Consider the following 21,237-nt stretch of genomic DNA (forward strand, 5'->3'; position numbering starts at 1 on the left):
CCTATCCATATCAGTCAGACTCTCCAACAGCAGGTGAGGGTAAAGATGAAGGTGTAAACAATGTCTGGGACTGTTGGATTGCTCCATCTCCCCCTTTTCTCAATGGTACTGGCACTCTGTCCAGTATCGAAGGTGAATGGAGCTGTCCCAATGGAGCATCTCAAAGCATTGGGATGACTGAGCTGTGTTTCCTACTGGTGATAGTCCATGTGGTGATAGTCCATGTGGTGACAGTCCATGTGGTGACAGTCCATGTGGTGATAGTCCATGTGGTGATAGTCCATGTAGTGATAGTCCATGTGGTGACAGTCCATGTGGTGACAGTCCATGTGGTGATAGTCCATGTAGTGATAGTCCATGTGGTGACAGTCCATGTGGTGACAGTCCATGTGGTGATAGTCCATGTGGTGACAGTCCATGTGGTGACAGTCCATGTAGTGATAGTCCATGTGGTGACAGTCCATGTGGTGACAGTCCATGTAGTGATAGTCCATGTGGTGACAGTCCATGTGGTGACAGTCCATGTGATGACAGTCCATGTGGTGATAGTCCATGTAGTGACAGTCCATGTGGTGACAGTCCATGTGGTGATAGTCCATGTGGTGACAGTCCATGTGGTGATAGTCCATGTGGTGATAGTCCATGCGGTGACAGTCCATGCGGTGACAGTCCATGTGGTGACAGTCCATGTGGTGATAGTCCATGCGGTGACAGGCCATGCGGTGACAGTCCATGTGGTGACAGTCCATGTGGTGACAGTCCATGTGGTGATAGTCCATGTGGTGACAGTCCATGTGGTGACAGTCCATGTGGTGTGCAGAGAGCAATGTCTTCAGCAGGCCCTGAAATATTTGCATCATTCCCCTTTGTTCCACCAGTCATTAACTCTCTGTACGACACGATCTTGGACAGATGATGGCTGTTTGTTCGGGCATCGCAGTTGTCTGTGCAGGAGCCTGGCCTTGATGTTGGTATTGCCCTCTGTTCCCAGGACCTCAGTGGTCATGTCTCCATCCTGCCAAGTACTGGTGTTGAGGACACAATGGTGGTGAAAGTGTTCTGGGGTGGGGAGGGGGAGGGGCACGTTGGTAAATGATGCCACCATACAGAAGCCTGGTGAGGCCTATGCTTTTGTACACTTTGATTTTAAACTGTGCTCTAAGACTGCTGTTGCTCCACACTTGTTTGCTGTTTGTCTTGTTTTAAAAAGTCCCTTGTCCATTTCCATGCCTACAGTGACATCAAACAAGATTGACCAAATTGGTAAATTACTGAGTGGCAATTATTTCAGTTTCATCAAAAGTTGAAATTGAAATTCTTGAACTAACAATGCAATAAATAAACTATACTTCTTAAACTTCTGCAGTACAACTTAACGTTGATAACATTAATATCACAAGGATTGACAGTTACTCAAAACTGTGATACTTGGCATTTCGGTGACATGGGTTTTCCTGGAAATCCAGTTTAAATGATATTATGTTAAACTTCCACACATTCCCAATAATCTCTTCTTTAACACAATCCTACATCCCCTGAATGTACTGGGCAGCTCTGTGGGATTGTGCCTCTCTATTGATCTTCACAAACCTCCTGGTTTGTTCCTCAGGAATCGGAAGCTATTTACGACCAGACAGGATGAAGCACTTCATTAAAGCTGAACAGATGTGCAATAAAGGCATCGCTGTGATAACGAAGACAGACCTTGTGATTCCCCTGAATTTTCTTACAAATAATCACAGTGAAACATTAAATAACTGGTAACATTAAAAGATCACTTTCAAAGCTGTTTGTGTTTTAGGCAGTCACTGACCGTGATAAAATGAAATGTAATAAGGATATTGTACACACAGAACACACCACTAACAGATATATGTTCAGTTCAAGTTGTATTGCAATCAATCTATTGACTACACAAAAATGTACTGTGACAAAAATTCAAATGCTGAAAGTTAATGAACTGTTCACTGATTCACTGTTGATCTTTAAAATAAAAAGTAAAGTTATCACTGTTCTACTGGAACTTGGGCTTCTTTCTTATTAGAGAGAGACAACTGGTACTGGTGTAACCTGAGGGTCACCATGGCCCAGGGAAGGGAGAGGTTGGTCCAAATTAAAGATGGCAGCAATGACATCATGGGTAATGTTCAGGCCGAGCCCATTCACTCCAGGCTGGCTGTATTCTTTTCCTCTCTTTCCTTTATGTCTTTTTTTTGTTTTAATACTCCACCTTATTGATATAGCAGGGAGGCCAGAGCATTATCGGCGGTGACTCCCGATGCATGGACTCCTTGAATGGCAGCAGGGTGTATGCTGCAGCGAGGGCAGTGCAGGGACCCCTGGCTATGGTAGGCCCAGAGCAGGGACTCCTGGCTGCAGTAGGCCCAGAGCGGGGACTTCTGGCTGCAATAGGCTCAGAGCGGGAACCCCTGGCTGCAGTTGGCCTAGAGCGGAGACCTCTGTCTGCGGTAGGCTCAGAGCAGGGACCCCTGGATATGGTAGGCCCAGAGCAGGGACTCCTGACTGCACTAGGTGCAGAGCAGGGACTCCTGACTGCACTAGGTGCAGAGCGGGGACCCCTGGCTGCAGTAGGCCCAGATCGGGGACCCCTGGCTGCAGTAGGCCCAGAGCGGGGACTCCTGACCACGATAGGGATGGAACAGGGACTCCTGGATGTAGTAGGGATGGAGCGGAGACACCTGGCTGTGGTAGGGATGTAGCAGGGACTCCTGGCTGTGGTAGGTACGGTGCAGGGACTCCTGGCTGTGGTAGGGATGGAGCGGGGACCCCTGGCTGCGGTAGGCCCAGAGCAGGGACGTCTAGCTGCGGTAGGGCCAGAGCGGGGATTCCTGACTGCGGTAGGGATGGAACGAGGACCCCTGGCTGCGGCAGGCTGGGAGCAGGGACTTCAAGAATATTTTACTATTATTACTTTGTATGTTTGTTGTATTTTTGCAGGTTTCTAAAACTGGAGTATTTGGGATAAAATATAGAACAGGACTGCATGGAAATTACTCTGAAAATGTGGTGAAAATAAAACATAAGAAATGGGAGAGGACCATTTGTCCTATTCAAGCCTTTTTCATTATTCAGTAAAATTGTAGATGATCTAATATTCCAATTTGTTGGTTACTACCCCTCACCCTTAATCCCTTATCAATCTAAAGTAAAAACTATTGATGATCTTTCTAACTCATCCTTGAATATTCAATAACCCAGACTCCATTGGTCACTGAAATGCTAACAACACCATTCCCCCACTGCCCTTACCCTCAGAGAAAAAAAGGTATTCTTTTTCCCAGTCTGAAATGGGAGACCTCTTTTTAAACTGTGTCCTCTAGCACTAGATTCCCCAATGAGAGGAGCCTTCTCTCAGCATCTTTCTGGTCAAGTCCGCTCAGAATCTTATACCTTTCAAGAAGACTACTTTTTATTCTTTTAGACTTTACTGGCTATGGGCCTAATTTTCTCAAGTATTCCTCATATGACAACCTCTTCATCCCAGGAATCAGTTCAGTAAATCTTCCCTGAATTGCCTCCATATGCAAGGTGATCTAAACTCCACAAAAAAAACATAATTAAAGAGGAGATAATGAACAATTTTTAGAAAAAAATTCACAGTATAAGGGAATCACTGGTTGGACCTGCATTTATTACCCATAGGGTAGTTAAGAGTCAACCAAATTGCTGCATGACTGGAGTTACATGTAGGTCCAAACAGGTAAGGATGGCAGTTTCGGTCCCTGGGATTTTCCTGACAATCGATACGTGGTCATCATTAGATTTTTAATTCCAGATTTTTATCTGCCATGGTGGGATTTGAACCCAGATCCTCAGAACATTACCTGAGTCTCTGGATTAATAAATCCAGCAACAAGACCACTAGGCTATCACCTATCCCAACCACTTCAGTTAAATGTTAATGGCCATTATGATAAAATATTGATAACTTTTGTCAATAAATATTCATTTTAAAATGCTCAATCGTATTATTAAAACTATAGGCATGTCGCTGTGCATGAGATTATTAAATAGTCTGTTTGACCTGAGCATAAAGATAGCATCACTCCATAGACACATTCAGACAAAGCTAATGTCTGATACAATAACATTACAAATTATTTGCATGAAGAAAAATTACTCCAATCAAAGCTCTGCAATAACTTACGAATTAAAATATCAGTGATTTTTATTGATGCAGGGTTGAAAATCAGTGAAGAACAGCCAAATGCATCAATATCTTGATTCGGTTATTAATCCATTGTATTGTCGATATGTTCTAATCAACCTGTTCAATGATGTTATTTCATACCTCAGGAACAGATGAGACTTGAACCTGGAACACTACAACTACATCAGAAGATCCCTTCTTAGTCATAGAATCAAAGAGATGTACAGCACAGAAACAGATCCTTCGGTCCAACTCGTCCATGCCGACCAGATATCCTAAGTTAATCTCGTCCCATTTGCCAGCATTTGGCCCATATCCCTCCAAACCTTTCCTATCCAGATGCCTTTTAAATGCAGTAACCATATCAGCTTCCACCACTTCGTCTGGCAGCTCATTCCATAGACGCACCACTGTCTGTGAGAAAAAGTTGCTCCTTGGTCCCTTTTAAATCTTTCCCCTCTCAACCTAAAACTATGCCCTCCAGTTCTGGACTCCTTCACCCTGGGGAAAAGACTTTGTCTATTTACCCTATCCATACCTCTCATGATTTTATAAACCTCTATAAGGTCACCCCTCAGCCTCCGACGTGCCAGGGAAAACAGCCCCAGCCTGTTCAGCCTCTCCCTATAGCTCAAATCCTCCAACCCTGGCAACATCCTTGTAAATCTTTTCTGAACCTTTTTAAATTTCACAACATCCTTCCTATAGGAGGGAGACTAGAGTGCACACCGTGTTCCAAAAGTGGCCTAATCAATGCCCTATACAGCCGCAACATGACCTCCCAACTCCTATACTTAATACTCTGACCAATAAAGGTAAGCGTACCAAACGCCTTCTTCACTATCCTTCTTATATGCTTGCAATGGAAAGGAAAGTGATCAGATATAGGACTATGCATTTTGACAGCACAGCAGGAAGTAATTTTCTCTGTTATTCTGTGGTCACTCTTTGCTAAAGCAGTACAAAGACTCGCATAATCCTTAACCTAAACTTTAGCAAAGTTTCCCCCATGCTTTAGTTATTCCCTGTGACAAAGGACTCAATACTCACCAAACACAGTCACTGAATAATCAATTTCAATGAACAATTATCTCCAGCATCTTTTGCTCATTATCTTAAAAACATCAACTAAATATCACCTTTTGCTGTTCTTATTCCTGTGATATAGTGCCAGTGTTTTACATGAAACAAATGGAGATAGTGTAGGCATTATTCCATTCTTGTTATTGAAGACTGTGGTTTTAGACTCTCAATACATTTCCGGAAGCAATGCTTTGTATAGCTTGAAGCTGAAAGCAGAAACAGTCAGCTCCTCCTCCAGCAGCTTATCTTTCCAGGACCAGCCTTGCGGCATTAAACTCCTGCCTCTTGAGCTTATCTTGAGAATAGCTGCTTACATGCAGCCAGTTATGATGGCTCTTATTTGCTGACTGATAACTTCATAAATGTGCAGCAACACTTACATAAGTCTGGAAACAAAAACAAAACAGTTACACAAGTACACTCTTATCGAGCAAAGCCCACTGACTCAGAGCAGGAAACTCTGGTGTTGTCACATCATTCCCATTGATCAATTACCATGCTATTTTCATCCGTTTTTTTCCCAAAATATTTGTGTGTGAAAGGAATCTACTTATATTTATCAATTTTCTTTTTCAGTTGAAGATTTGCCACTGGTAGCTAATCGAGAATTGCGTAATTTACACAAATCAAAAATGACATCCAGGATAATTTTTAAAAAACATTTCATTTAGATCTTGCTTTTCTGTTTCTCAGTAATTAATCATTTTTCAAATTCCAGAGGACAATTTCCATGACCATGGATATGCAAAAGGAATACAGTTATAAGGTTTCTGTAGAAAATAAAGTTGTTTTGATGTAAAAAGTAACTTGATTTCTAAAACAGCAATGAGTTAATGTTGGTTCTTCCACTCACTTGACAAGTTGTGGTGGGTTTGGTTGCCTGGCGCTCAGGGTTCAGGGCAGTTCCACAGTTGCTTGCTATGCTCCTGGTAATGCATCCTTCCACCAGTTTTCCAGAGGAAACTGGAAGGTATCTAGCCCAGCCGGCAGTGAGTCTCCCTCCTATCAGCTGAGAACACACTAAAAAAGTTGTGTTTCACCAAAGGCTCATGGGTTTGTGTAGTAACGAGCTACGTTGTACATGGGAGAAAGGGGCATGGTTCTGCTGAGCTGGTCAGTCTCAACTGGGACAGCTCTAGAGGGCAATATGATTAACATCAGCTCCTGAACAAGTTCCACCTGCTCCTGTATAGCCAATGATTCCCAGCTCTGCTGTACTGCATTTCACAACTAAACAAACCCTCCAATATTGGGGGCTCTTGTGGTATCATCCATACCTCTGAGCAAGGAGATCCAGATTCGAGTGCTACACAATCCAGAGCTGTGTTATAACAGCTCTGAAGAGATTCATTAGAAAATATCTACAGGGCATTAGTGAGGCCACAGGTCAAATGCCGAATGCAGTTTTGTGCACCACCCTTGGTAGGCTGTGCATGGTAAGTGATTCAGACACACAGTCGACTTAGTGATGCAGAATAAAGGTTAAAAAAAAAATTGTTATGGCATGGTTCAAAAAGTGATGCCTCAAGGCATCTCTGGGTGTGCCAAAGTAATGCATTTAATTTCTGGTTATTTGTGGTGCAGTGGTAGCATCAATACCTCTAAGTCAGGAGACCTGGGTTCAAGTCTCACACGCTCCAGGGTTATATAATTTGAACCCTGACCACATGGATTATTAAAGATTCTCTAATTCCAGCCGAACGGAGGGAAACGCTACACAGAGGAAACAAATTAATGGGGAGAAGTAACCAATTAAAAAAATTCAAGGCAAAGTTTGCAAAATGTACAGATTCTCTATGAGAAATTTATTCTCATCAAAAATATCTTATAAAATATTTAATCATCATTCCCACATCATAATATAATCAGCCAGGTATTTCCAAGATTGTTTATTTCCGTAGACCAAAATTGTCATTTTCACTTCCTAATTCAAATTCCAGAGATGATGCTCCTTTACCTGTCTTCACTGAGGCCATTCAATATATACAATTAGGAACAGAAGTAGGCCATTCAGCCCATCAAGTCTGCTCCCCCAGTTAATAAGGTCATTGTTGATCTAACGGTAGACTAGAATCAGTGTTCCCACCTACCCTTGATAAATCTTCATCCTCTTTCTTAACAACAATCTATTCACGCCTGCCTTAACAAGATTCAAAGACTCAGGTGCCACCACCTTGTCAGGAAAATAATTCCAAAGACACTCTCAGAGAGAAATGCATTTGCCTTATCTCTGTTTTAAGTGAGTGGCCCCTAATTTCTAAGCAGTGTATGCTTACCTTCCACTGATGTCATCCTGAACCAGATTAAAAGCTAACCCTGCCACTGCTGAATGCAAGCACAGATAGACTGTCCCAACTCTGAATCTAGTACAGAATTGGATTTATTGGAATGGTCTCAAAAACTGTCAGAGGGGTGACGTTATAGAGGTTTATAAAATCATGAGGGGCATGGATAGGGTAAACAGACAAGATCTTTTTTCCCCAGCATAGGGGAATCCAAAACTAGAGGTATAGGTTCAGGGTGAGAGGAGAAAGATATAAAAGAGACCTAAGGAGTAATTTTTTCACACAGAGGGTGGTACGTGTATGGAATGAGCTGCCAGAGGATGTGGTGAGGCTAGTACAATTGCAACATTTAAAAGGCATTTGGATGGGAATATGAATAGGAAGCATTTGGAGGGATATGGGCCAAGTGTTGGCAATTGGATTAGGTTAGGATATCTGGTCAGCATGGATGGGTTGGACCAAAAGGGCTGTTTCCGTGCTGTACATCTCTATGACTCTGTGAGGTACTTGGAATCACTGAGGACAGAACTGAACAATAATTGCTACAGCTAAAGTTCTGATGTTCTGGTAAAAAGAAATCTTTGTGTGGGCAGTGGAGATAAAACAAGAGGGAAGCCAAAGATTTATTTGATGTGCAGCATTTATAGAATTCCATGGAATAAAAGCTCATTATCTGTTTTTGTTTTAAAATTTCAATACAGTAAATTATTCTTTCAAGGTCACTAACATAAAAAGGTCATCTATTTTGGCATGAATGGAAGCTGTATTCGATTGCCTTGGGAGGGTGTGGATGCTGAACAGTAAGAACGGCCTGAGGGAGAGGTATATAAATGGCAGATCTGAGACCTAAAACAGTGCCCTCAAATTTGATCCAAAACTTCCAAAGTTTCTGTTTTATGGTCTGACACATATATCTTTCAATGGCTTAATTTCACACTTGCTACTCTCTGGCACATTCTTGGTCATTTTACCCACAGCCTCAAGCAGCAGGAAACCCAAATTATTTCTGAATATGTGTTTCTGTGAAAGGACTAAGGATTGCATTGTTTGGAAGCTGCTTGTTAATAGGTAATGGCACAATCCTCTTGGAACTCTGCAAAATCACGAAATGTAGATTTGCCAGACCGATAAACTTCACCATGAATGTAACAGTTCACATGAGACTTACCATTTTACTGCAATGTTCCTGTGATGTAAAATCCAGTTTATTCAGCAGAGGTTTACATACCTAATCACTCACACCATCCCTCCAGTTACTGAAATACTACTTTTTGGCAATTAAACTTTTTTATAGAGTTATAGAGCTGCACAGTACAGAAACAGACCCTTCAGTCCAACTCGTCCATGCTGATCAGATACCCTAAATTAATCTGGTCCCATTTCCAGGCACTTGGCCCATATCCCCCTAAACCCTTCCTGTAACGGATTCAGAGTTGGGCCAGTCTATCTGTGTTTGCATCCAGCAATGGCAGGATTAGTTTTTACCCTGGTTCAGGATGACATTCACTGCTTAGAAATTAGGAGCCACTCATAGAGAGAAGGCAAAATCATTTCTCTCAAAGGGAGTCTTTGAAATTCATATGAAAGCTATCATTCAAAACCATTTTCTGGGTTTTAAAATCTATTTATACAACTAGTGTTTACAAACAAATTGCATTCAAACATACAACTCCTTAACAAATCCTCAGACAATCAAAGATATTGCACATAATTGACTTTGTTTAAATTTTAGGACTCATCTAGAAATGTTCAATTGTATTAATAACTAAACAAAAGCATTTGAGCTGGGTAAATGCAGGGAAAGGTCAGATGCTGCAGACATATTACAGCACAGTCACTGGGACTTGTGTGTCAGGAGACAAGACCATGAGAGGGTGATATAGTTCTGCAGAGTTTGTCAATACCCAGCAAGTGTTTTGAACTCAACAAGGTCAACTAGGAAGCACTGATGGCTTGGGATCAATTAGGACAAGTCTCCACATGAAAGCAAAATGAGCTTCACTCACTCCAAATCAATAAAGCATGATGGATCTGAGCTGCAGAATTCACCTGAGGGCAGTGCAGAGGCAGCAATGTCAATGGAATGGAGACCAGTCAGCTCAGATACAAACATGGGCAGAAATAAATACCTGAAACTTATAGGTAGCACATCCTGCTGAGGCTGGTGGTGAGAGGATGCAAATATTTATGTGGAAAACAACACATTTTTTGTCTGGGGGCAGAGTTACGATTCACTACATGCATGGTCACACTTTCAGCATGAGATTTGCCTCTCCAGAAGTACCCAGGAGAGAACAACAAAAGGAAATAATAGGTTGACCCTGGAGAAATACTGTTCCCCTTTCCCACCACCTCAGCAAGTAGCTTCTGTGCAAGAGGGTCATTGGACAAGGAGTTTGACCTGCCATCAATTAAGGCCCAAACTGGTCAATCAATGAGCAGATAAGGGCCTCAAGCTGCCAGCCGCCCAATTACCAGCCTTCAAAGCATCCAAGAGCAATAGCTGCCTTCCCAACAGGGCCCCTCTGTTCCCTGGCCAACTTCTCTGCCTAGGGCTTGCTGTAGTGCTCCAAAGCTCAATGCAAGCTGGAAGAACAGCACCTCATTTTCTGCTGAGGAGCCTTGTGTCCCTCGGGATTCAATATCAAGGTCAATAATTTTAGGGCCTGAGCACCTTCTCTTGTGCCGTTACCCTATACTGCATGCAGCAGAACTGAGTACTGCAATTGCTGGAGACTAGAGTCAGGGTTAGAGTTGAGTTGGAAAAGCACACCAGGTCAGGCAGCATCCGAGGAGCAGGAAAATTGACATTTTGGGCTAAAGCCCAGGAATGAAGGGCGTTTGCCCGAAATGTCAATTTTCCTGCTCCCTGGATGCTGCCTGACCTGCTGCGCTTTTCCAGCACCACTGTAATCATGACCCAATACTGCACACACCAGGCTCTGTCATCAGATGGATGGCTATCACAAACAACCCATGGTCAGCCACGAATGGCCCTGGTAGCAGCTACTGCTTCTCCCAGGCTGACCTTTTCCCATTACCTCTCTCTCTCTCTCTCCCTCCCTCTCTCGGCTCCATCACTTGTGGTTTACTCCTTCGCCCTCTCCCCACCCTATCTTCAGCTTGCCTACCAACCTTTTCCTTGCTACAATCAGTTCTGAGGATGGGTCACTGGACCTGAAACATTAACTCTGCTTTCTCTCTTCACAGATGCTGCCAGACCTGCTGAGCTTTCCCAGCAATCTCTGTCTTTGTTTCCGTTTTCCGATACTCACAGTCCTTTGGGTTTTTTTGACTTTACTAATGCTTTGGGAGGAGGGAGCTGTGTTTGCCCCAGTCTGTAGTAAGGGTACAGAGTAGTAAGGGTATGGAATGCTTTGCCTGCAACGGTAGTAGATTCGCCAACTTTGAGTACATTTAAGTCATCGTTGGACAGGCATATGGACGTACATGGAATAGTGTAGGTTAGATGGGCTTCAGATTGGTATGACAGGTCAGCGCAACATCGAGTGCCGAAGGGCCTGTACTGCGCTGTAATGTTCTATGTTCTATGTTCTGGCGACAGTCAGGGACAGGGGTGTGCTGGCAGGGTCTGATCACTGTAAACTACTGTCACCTGCATCTTGAAACCCTGCAAGATAAAAAGCTTTGACAAAATGTGCCTTCGTGTAGCAATACACAGAAAAAGCAAGGTATCCCTGTGAGCTCCCTTGCCTTGTATTTCGGAAGTTTTGGTTAGATTAGATTACTTACAGTGTGGAAGCAGGCCCTTCGGTCCAACAAGTCCACACTGACCTGCCGAAGCACAACCCACCCAGACACATTCCCCTATATTTACCCCTTCACCTAACACTACGGGCAATTTAGCATGGCCAATTCACCTGACCTGCACATTTTTGGAGTGTGGGAGGAAACCGGAGCACCCGGAGAAAACCCACGCAGACACGGGGAGAATGTGTAAACTCCACACAGTCAGTCACCTGAGGGGGAATTGAACCCGGGTCTCTGGCGCTGTGAGGCAGCAGTGCTAACCACTGTGTCACCCACGGTTGTGAGAACGTTGCCCCATTTTTTGAAATTTGACCACATTCTCCAAGATAACTCTCTGCTGCAGTGCTGAGGGTGTGCTACGTTGCTGTATTTGCAATGAGACACTAAATCAAAGCTCTGTGTATCCTCTCAGTGAATGTAACAGAGTCTATTGCATAAGTCTACCTAGTGTCCAAGTCAAAATCTCACAGTTAGCAGCACTGGGTCGTCACTATCTCACTGCTTATGAGATATTGCTCTATGAAGATGACTTTTCTGATGTTTGAATTACAACAGTGACTTGTCTTTAAAAGTATGTAATTATTTATTAAAGTGCTTTTGACGCACTGAGATCATGACAGCCATGACACTAATTCAGTTTTTCTTTCCAACAAAGTTCAATTCAAGCAATTAATTGCATGTGTTACTTTATGTAATAATTCAGAATAATACTGTTCCTTTCTAAGGCTTCAATACACTTTGAGAAAATGTATCACTTGGCTGTTCTCCTTATGTCCAAACAATTTTTGAATTTTCAGCAATTAGACATTGTTCTTAATGTGGTGAGAATGAGCTTTAATGTCAATACAGAGAGTGAAAAGAAACTAAATTATTCTGTCAGATTAAACTCAACTCTAACACTTGTGGCTTTGAAGCAGACATGTGTAAACAGGTTCAGCCAAACTCGAACCTGCTCTAGCTGCCATGGGACATGCAGTAACACATGCTGCATGAAGCGCTTGGCCTTGGAACTTGATATAACCTGATCCCAAGTTTACATGAATCAGTGTCTTCATACAGTTGGGGAATTGATGCACTGATGCAAGATTCTCCACCTTAAATTGATTGGAATATGGCAGCCAGGCTAATTAAACTAATTCTATACCCAATTCGTCATTTAACTTTGAAACTAAAATCATTGTTTAAAGTAATCCTTCCATTGCAATATCTCAAAGAGAATGGTATTAGCCAAACCCATGCTTTGAATTTGAAAAGCTTAGCGGAAACTGTACCTAACTAGCAGAGCTAGTGTGGTATGGAACAGCTGAGTTGTTTTGAAAGAGAGAGAGAGAGAGGGGGTGGGTGGGTGAGAGAGAGAGAGAGAGGGGGTGGGTGGGTGGGAGAGAGAGAGAGAGGGGGTGGGTGGGTGGGAGAGAGAGAGAGAGGGGGTGGGTGGGTGGGAGAGAGAGAGAGAGGGGGTGGGTGGGTGGGAGAGAGAGAGAGAGGGGGTGGGTGGGTGGGAGAGACAGAGAGAGAGAGGGGCATGGAGAGAGAGGAGGGAATGTGTGTGAAAGGGAGGGAATGAGTGTGAAAGGGAGGGAAGGAGTGAATGAATGGGAGAGATGAGTGAGGAGAAAAAAAGAAATATCAAGATTTGAATTTTCTCCTCCCAGATGTGGTGTGAATCGTGGTAATAAAAGTGTAAATAGATGGAGAAAGTTTAAATAATTGGAATCTCGACATTGAAAAATCTTTTAGAATTTCCACTCAGCACTTAAATGATGACTTCTGAATCTGACCATTGACCGGCAACGACCTCATTTCCATCCTTGCATAATCCCCAACTGGCTAAATTGAAAAACCACTTCCAATTCTCCTCTCCTTTCATCAAACTCAGTGTGCGAATTCCAGGTGTGTAAATTCAAGCAGAGACCTAGCTCACCAAGTGCTTGTCTATCCACCATCCAACTGTGTGTATCATAATGTGTCTCGTGCATACTCCGCAGCCACCATCCTCCCCAAACCTTCATCAACCCAGCTCCTCACCATGCCCACTCTCTGATAAACCCAGCTCTTTACTCTGAGCTCAGGGACACAGAGAACTTGCACGTTCATGCCAGGTCACTTTGTGCACAAGGACACACAGTCAGCACAGGGATCTGCATAGGTCACATGTTAGCTTGCCCCTTCGCATCCAATGGCTTTGCCCTGCCTTGGAGGTTGCCAGCCTCTGTGTGGGACACAGGAAGCTTGTCATCACAAAGGGAGCATTGCACAGTATGGGGGTGGGTTAGGTCACTGTTGGCACTGTGGTACATTAACATCAGACCGGCAGTGTCAGCCATGACTGAAAGACAAAGGAGTGCAATCCTTCGGGAGTTTAAGGAGGGGCACGGTCACTGTGGTGGTAGTGGTGGTGAGGGGTGGGGGGGGGCGGTGGGGTCTGACCACAGTCAGTCAAGGGGCTGATCCCACTCCAGGAGATGATAGCACTGAAGATTCAGGCACTTGGTAAAACCATGAGTTCAGGGATCTATGTCCTTGCTGTCCAGAGATTTGTTCACTGTCAGCCCTGCAAATGAAGTGCAACCAGTCCAGGAACTGCAGCTCAGTGAGACGTGATGCTGTGGTGACACCACACCAGGGAGTAGGGCAACTTCTCCTGCAGTGAGAGAAAGAGAGGGATTGAGTTTAGTGGAAACTGATGTTAGAGCAGCTCCTGGTGATGTGTGAACAGGTGAGGTGGTCAGGTGTCCCCAATGAGTGAATAGATACCACAGAATGCAGCAAGGGTGAGTAGTTTGGGAAGATGAGGTGGGCTAGAGTCATTGAGCAGACAAAATGCATAAAATAGAGACAGTCTTAGGGAGAGGTGTGTGAAGTGACAGAGTTACAGTGAGTGATGACTTATGTGAGTGTGAGGGAGCTGAGAGGAAAGAGTGGTGCTTACCCTTGAGGAAAGCAACAGATGATTGGTCTTACTCCTGCTGGGACTCTGTACTGACCCGGGCTCTAATATGTGCCCATTCCGGTTTGGCCTAATGTCATGGTCCCCAGTCATTTGCAACCAGCCCTCCTCTCCCCCACCCGGAGGTCCTTCAGGTCCCTGTCGGTGAAGTGTACAGTGAGCTTTCCTTTCCTCTGGAGTATAAATCTACAAATGGAAATTTTCCTCTGTGTGTGTGTGTGTGTGTGAGAGAGAGAAAGAGAGAGAGAGAGAGAGAAAGAGTGAGAGAGAGAGAGAGAGAGAGAGAAAAAGAGTGAGAGAGAGAGAGAGAGAGAGAGAAAGAAATTCTATGCCCTATGATCCTGTCCCACTAACTATCTGATGAAGGAGCAGCACTCCAAAAGTTGATGCTTCCAAATAAACCTGTTGGACTATAACTTGGTGTCGTGTGATTTTAAACTTCGAATACAGTGCCTGAGCTGAGAATAGCCGACAGTCCCAACAAGGGAAAATATTCACAATTCCCCGAGCACAGTACCCAAAGCCCAGGTGCCTCAATAATGAGGCTGACAGCAGACAATTACAAGAGAAAAGGCACTCCAAGCCATGGCAGGCTAGGGGCTCTGAATCTCACTTGAGAAAACATGAACAGAAAATGGAAAAACTCAGTCAATAGCAACAGTGCCTCAGCCTGTTCTGTATTATTTAACTGAGTCAGAAATCTAATCTCTGTCATGCTTTATGCTCCACCTGGGGAAGAACTGTGTGAGATGTGACAGCTCTTTACTTTCAAGTAATGGAAATTCATAGAAAGGTGAATGCTACCAAATAAGAGAAAGAAGAGCCAGGATAAGTGTACCTCAACATCATGAAAAGATGAATCAACTTTACATCTGTGAAGGATAAATTCATAAAATTCACTTTATGCAGCAAATACTCAACTACTGGAGAGTGTTGTCCACATGAGAAGCCAGAGTAAATGATATGGTTAGATTCCTGAATAACAGAGAGAAAATGTGTTGAAGGACTTGTTTGATACAAAACTACATTGTGAATTGGTCATTTACAATGCCTTCAGTCAGCTCTCCAACTCTTTATTTAAATGAAGTGTACCTCGAACTATTCAGCCAGCATTAGCACTGGAGCACAGCAAACTTCACAAAAACTGAGCTGTGGCACAATCAATTCGGTATTGTGCAAAGTATAGAGAAAACATGTTACATTTTCAGCAAATTCATAGGACACACAATGAATAGTACTGTATACATTTAAAACAACATAATAATAATGTTTTGTGAAACTATATGCTTCCTGTGTCACACTATATGCAAGAAAAGAGAGCTGTATGTTAACCACATGCTGGTCATGTACTAACTACTGCATTCATGAGACTGCTGTCATCTGGTAAAAGAACATTAAACTCCACTGATGCAGCCATTCCATGATGGATTGATAAGTGAATACACGCTTTTTTTTATTACTAATGCCTATGTTAGATACCCCAAAATTAACTTCATCCATATTTGACAATTCAATTGTTCCTGTCGAAAAGTATATTTTTTATATAAGAAATGTCATTTATTGATAACAGGCTTTTTCTGTTATGTAATGCATCTGGTTGATTACCAAAATTGATGAAGTAATCAGGAGATGTTTCTTGTCAATGTCCAAACCTTTGATTGTTCTGGTCATGTCTGTGTGATGGGAATTGGACCTGATGCATTAGGTCATCTTTATCCTAACAGCTGGAAGAGAAATGTGTTTGCTTTTCCAATTTGGACAGCAAAAACAGTTGCTTTAGTCCCTAAATGTGAGTTTTGCCCATGTGTGTTTTTTCCTTTTTCCCTGGTATGTTCTCTTGGATTTTGAACAATTGCTGCACAATAGGCTAAGAAATAAAATAACAAATGCAGAATATTTAAATGAATCCATCATTAACATTGTAATTTCTTTTCTATCATGAAATTACTTAAGACTACAATACATGTAAAATTCCAACAACAACGTGATCATTTGATCCAAAGTCAGACACCAGGTTATAGTCCAACAGGTTTATTTGAAATTACAAGATTTTGGTGGTGGTGATTTCTCTTAGAGCACAACACCCTATTTTGAAAAGGGAAAGGGAGTTCCCTCTCATGTGTATTGTATGTGTATGTCGTGTTTAAGAGAGTTCACCTCATCAAGATTCTCTGTGTGTGTGTGTGTATGCAATGTTCTGACTCAGCTTGACAGTTAGTCTGATGTAGGAGCAAGTGACGACTGCAGATGCTGGAGATCAGAGTCAGGAATGTGGTGCTGGAAAAACACAGCCGGTCAGGCAGTATCCGAGGAGCAGGAGAATTGACGTTGCAGGCATAAGCTCTTCATCACTTAGTCTGATGTAGATTAGCAACCTGCACACACAGGTATCAATTGCTGTAATCCCTACTTTGTAACTTCTAATGTGCTTCACTCTTTTCAATAAACCAACCCCTGATGAATAATTGATTATTATCATGAACATGACAACATCAAGAACTATCCTCAATTGCCATGACTACCACATTGGATGTTTATGGGATCTTGCTGTTCACAAATTAACTGCCATTACAATGACGGCTATACTTCAAAAAGTCCTTCATTTGTAGGTTCTGCCATTTGGGAAGCCCTAAAACCATGACAGCATTGCAGCAATGCAAACTCTTTCCACGTCTCAGATACCACAAACTGTTTCTGAGGTTGGATTTCACTCCCCGAGGAGAGCAACAACTGTTTGCAGTTATCAACAACGCATCGAGTTGTTAGAAATAACAAGTTAGTTGCAGCTGCAGGTGACACATGTCTGCTCCTGCTGAGGCTGGTTTGTAAAAAGCAGATGGCTGTCAATGTTTCTAACAGCAGACTGCATTCACCCAATCCTGTGCTAATGACACTTACCTGACCCCACACACACACATGCACACATACACAGAATAGAATCTGAAAATATTCCCGTTCCAGATAATTTAATGTGAAAGCAAACTGTCTGCACCTTCTCAGGGAGGCTGAATATGAATCACTGCAATTCCATCAGCATTTTTCACAATTTAGTGACTGTCATTTCTGACAAATGAATCTCTTGACTGTCCTTGGGATTTTGAAGTCTACATTCATAACATCGCACTTGAATAATCTCAAAATACTTTGACGCTTATTTAGATTATCCACACCATTAATCATTGGATTGAGATGGATTAATTGAATTCCATTCTTTTAGGATTGTCAAGTTTGATTGGTTATCTGGATGGAGCTTCCATGGTGGGAAATGTTGTTGCTAAAGTTAATCTTGCAAGTTTAGGTCCAATGAAAATTTAGTTTATCGGTTAACCATCAGTCTTCCTTCCAGGAATCTAAAGATGTTTAAGCACAAAACCAGAAATTGCTGGAGAAATCCAGCAGCATCTGTGGAGAGAAACAGAGTTAATGGGGCAGGTCCAATCACCAGAAAGATTCTGAAGAAGGGCCGTTGGATTCAAAACATTAACTCTGCCTTATCGCCACTGACGCTGCCTGACCTGCTGAGTTTCTCCAGTGATTTTTGTATTTGTTTCAGATTTCCAGTATCCACAATTCTTTGTTTTATCTGAAGTTCTTTGTTCAGTTAGCATGGGGAAAGACTCACTCAGTTAACATGGGGAAAGACTCACTCAGTTAGCATGGGGAAAGACTCACTCAGTTAACATGAGGAAAGACTCACTCAGTTAACATGGGGAAAGACTCACTCAGTTAGCATGGGGAAAGACTCACTCAGTTAACATGGGGAAAGACTCACTCAGTTAGCATGGGGAAAGACTCACTCAGTTAGCATGGGGAAAGACTCACTCAGTTAACATGGGGAAAGACTCACTCAGTTAGCATGGGGAAAGACTCACTCAGTTAGCATGGGGAAAGACTCACTCAGTTAGCACTGGGAAAGTCTCTCTCAGCTTTATGTAACAAAGTTGTAAGTCAGGTCGCAAAGATTGTGTGATGATTTTGTTGAACACAGAAAAGATGATTCTGACCCAACTCCTCTGTCACCCTTGACATTCTGACTATTATTCAATTTTCTATTAGCTAAATAACTCCATTTTATTGTTAAAAATCACACAACACCTGGTTATAGTCCAACAGGTTTAATTGGAAGCACACTAGCTTTCGGAGCAACGCTCCTTCATCCTGATGAAGGAGCGGCGCTCCGAAAGCTTCCAATTAAGCCTGTTGGACTATAACCTGGTGTTGTGTGATTTTTAACTTTGTATGCCCCAGTCCAACACCGGCATCTCCAAATCCTTTTTATTGTAATATTGAAATCTAAACTTGAAGTAACCCAGCCTACACTGAGTATGACCATGGCTGGCCATCTATTTCTTCATTTGATAAATTATCATGATCAATAAAAGATTCCATATAATGTTTCCAATTGTTTAAAATGTCAATGCTGAATATTTCAATTATTCCTCTACAGTAGTTATAGAACGGTCAGTTACAACTTTCAGACAGAAACTCCTGAGAGTTGGTGTTGTTTATAATTGGGATGCTGTACCCAACAGTGAGTTATGTACACTGTCAACTCTGAAATAGCAAAGGTATTCTGTACCAAGGTTCCTCCCCTGGAAATGCTATTCCATTCAGAGATACACTGAAAAGCAGATGGATCGAGATTTTTGAGCCAAAATGTGATAATTGGAGCATCAAGGAACATAATCAGTGTCTCAGCTAGAACTCTATCTATCCAAGAAAGTGTGAGGAGCTGAACAGGGGGTGGTCTGTTCCATTTTGGTGATTAATGCTCAACTATTCTGCAAATGTAAATTTCATCGCATTCAAAACAGATTTCATAACAGAAGTGTGAATTTTGTAATGTTAAAAACAAGTTTCATAATCACAGTGTGAATTTCATAATCTGAGAAAACAGGTTTTTGTGATGGAAGTGTGAATCTTCTACTCCTCAGTGTTTTGCAATTCTAATTCTAGAAAAGAAACTCAATATCATACCTGGTTAAAGTGTGCATAGAAAACTTTGGAGGTTCTGGGAACCCATACAGTTCAGATCGCAACATGATTAAATCAGTCCCAACATGAAGCTTGAAGCCTGAACAAACAAATTTCCTTTCTCTCACTTCCATCATTTCTGTTTCTATGGAGAGAGAGTGGAATGAATTTTCAATGAGCTGAGGAACATTGCAACGTAGTTGTTTCAAACATTCAATATCCGCATCACAAACCAACAGACTAGTCAGAGCAGAACTCGAGGCAATGTAGTGCTCCCTCCACTCTGCCCAAAACATGTCTCCCCATTAACCTCCGAAAAGCACCATCTATATCTCTCACTCTTTCTCTTCATGAAACAGGCTGTCCAGAGGGCAAACACCAGAGGGAATTTAGTTCTGACTGCTCAAATTAATCACTTTGAGCTGCTTCCAAATGACATAATCTCATCCCATTATTGGATACAAACTCTGTCCAAATGAGAAATGCCAATTTCTGTCACTGTATAAGGAAATGGATACAAAAAGGTTAATGTGAGTTAAGGTCAGTTTGGTCCACAGTGAAATGTCCCAGCTACAGCTGGACTAACTCACCTGGTTCCAAGTCCCACCTCCTCAGGTGGTATGTAATAACATCTCCAAATGGGTACATTAGAGAATCTCAATGACAGCTACTGAGTGGAGGACTGGGCAGGTGGGAACTTAGGTTTGATCTCCTGCTGAGGCAAATTTGTCTACTCTAGTCTTGCTAGTATTAGGTAACATACCAAGGTATTAAAATAACCAATATATTGTTGCTGTAACTTAATAAAAGCCATCTTGTTATCCTAGGCAAGAGCCAATCCGTTGAGAGTTATTAGTGATCCAGCCTCTACCACACATGACCGAACAGGCTTGAACAGGCACAAGGGGTGGACTGGAAGCAGCACTCTCCCCCAATGACTGGTACCTGGGGCTGTTCATCAGTGTTAGAGCATGCAATACCCGTTCTCTGCTTACCAGGAATTTTCTTATTTTATTTCCTCTTAGAGTCATAGAGGTGTACAGCAAGGAAACAGACCCTTCAGTCAAACTTGTCCATGCCAACCAGATATCCCAACCCAATCTAGTCCCACCTGCCAGCACCAGGCCCATATCCCTCCAAAGCCTTCCCATTCATATTCCCATCCAGATGCCTTTTAAATGTTGCAATTGTACTAGCCTCCACCATTTCCTCTAGGCAGAAGTGAGGACTGCAGATGCTGGAAACCAGAGTTTAGATCAGAGTAGTGCTGGAAAAGTGCAGCAGGTCAGGCAGCATCCGAAGATCGATGTTTCAGGTAAAAGCCCTTCATCAGGAATAAAGGCAGGGTGCCTGCAGAGTGGAGAGATAAATGAGAGAGGGGTGGGTTGGGGAGAAAGTAGCAAAGAGTATAATAGATGAATGGGGGTGGGGATGGAGGTGATAGGTCAGAGGGGAGGGTGGAGCAGATAGGTGGGAAGGGAGATTGGCAGTAGGACAGGTCATGAGGGTGGTGCTGAGCTAGAAGTTCAAACTGGGGTAAGATGGGGGGGTGGGTAGAGGGGAAATGAGGAAACTGGTGAACACTCAATATTCCAAAAGTGGCCTAACCATGTCCTGTATAGCTGCAACATGACATCCCAACTCCTGTATTCAATGCTCTGACCAATAGGGAAAGCATACCAAATGCCTTCTTCACTATCCTATCTACCTGTGACTCTACTTTCAAGGAGCTATGAACCTGCACTCCAAGGTCTCTTTGTTTAGCAACACTCCCTAGGACCTTACCATTAAGTGTATAAGTCCTGCTAAGATTTGCTTTCCCAAAATGCAGCATCTCACATTTATCTAAATTAAACTCCATCTGCCATTCCTCAGCCCATTGGCCCATCTGATCAAGATCCCGTTGTAATCTGAGGCCATCTTCTTCACTGTCCACTACACCTCCAATATTGATGTCATCTGCAAACTTACTAACTGTACCTCTCATGCTCACATCCAAATCATTT

General features: G+C 42.8%; 1 protein-coding gene across 6 annotated transcripts in view; it reads right to left on the reverse strand.

Moving 5' to 3' along the window:
* LOC122561883 (semaphorin-3D) overlaps positions 1 to 21,237 on the reverse strand; it is a 356,084-nt gene that overhangs the window by 274,991 nt on the left and 59,856 nt on the right. Inside the window, exon 1 of one of the 6 annotated variants that reach the window (XM_043714209.2) lies at positions 6,108 to 6,218. The exons of 4 other annotated variants lie outside the window; for them this stretch is intronic. The gene's annotated coding sequence lies outside the window, so the exon portion shown is untranslated. Of the gene's footprint in view, positions 1 to 5,310; positions 5,609 to 6,107; positions 6,219 to 21,237 lie in introns of those variants that run through there. One more of the 6 variants, XM_043714210.2, reaches the window with a different exon arrangement.

This window comes from Chiloscyllium plagiosum, unplaced genomic scaffold (assembly GCF_037043375.1).
Source record: "Chiloscyllium plagiosum isolate Xiang-an unplaced genomic scaffold, Cpla_swu_hap1 HiC_scaffold_23, whole genome shotgun sequence".
Taxonomy (NCBI): Eukaryota; Metazoa; Chordata; class Chondrichthyes; order Orectolobiformes; family Hemiscylliidae; genus Chiloscyllium; species Chiloscyllium plagiosum.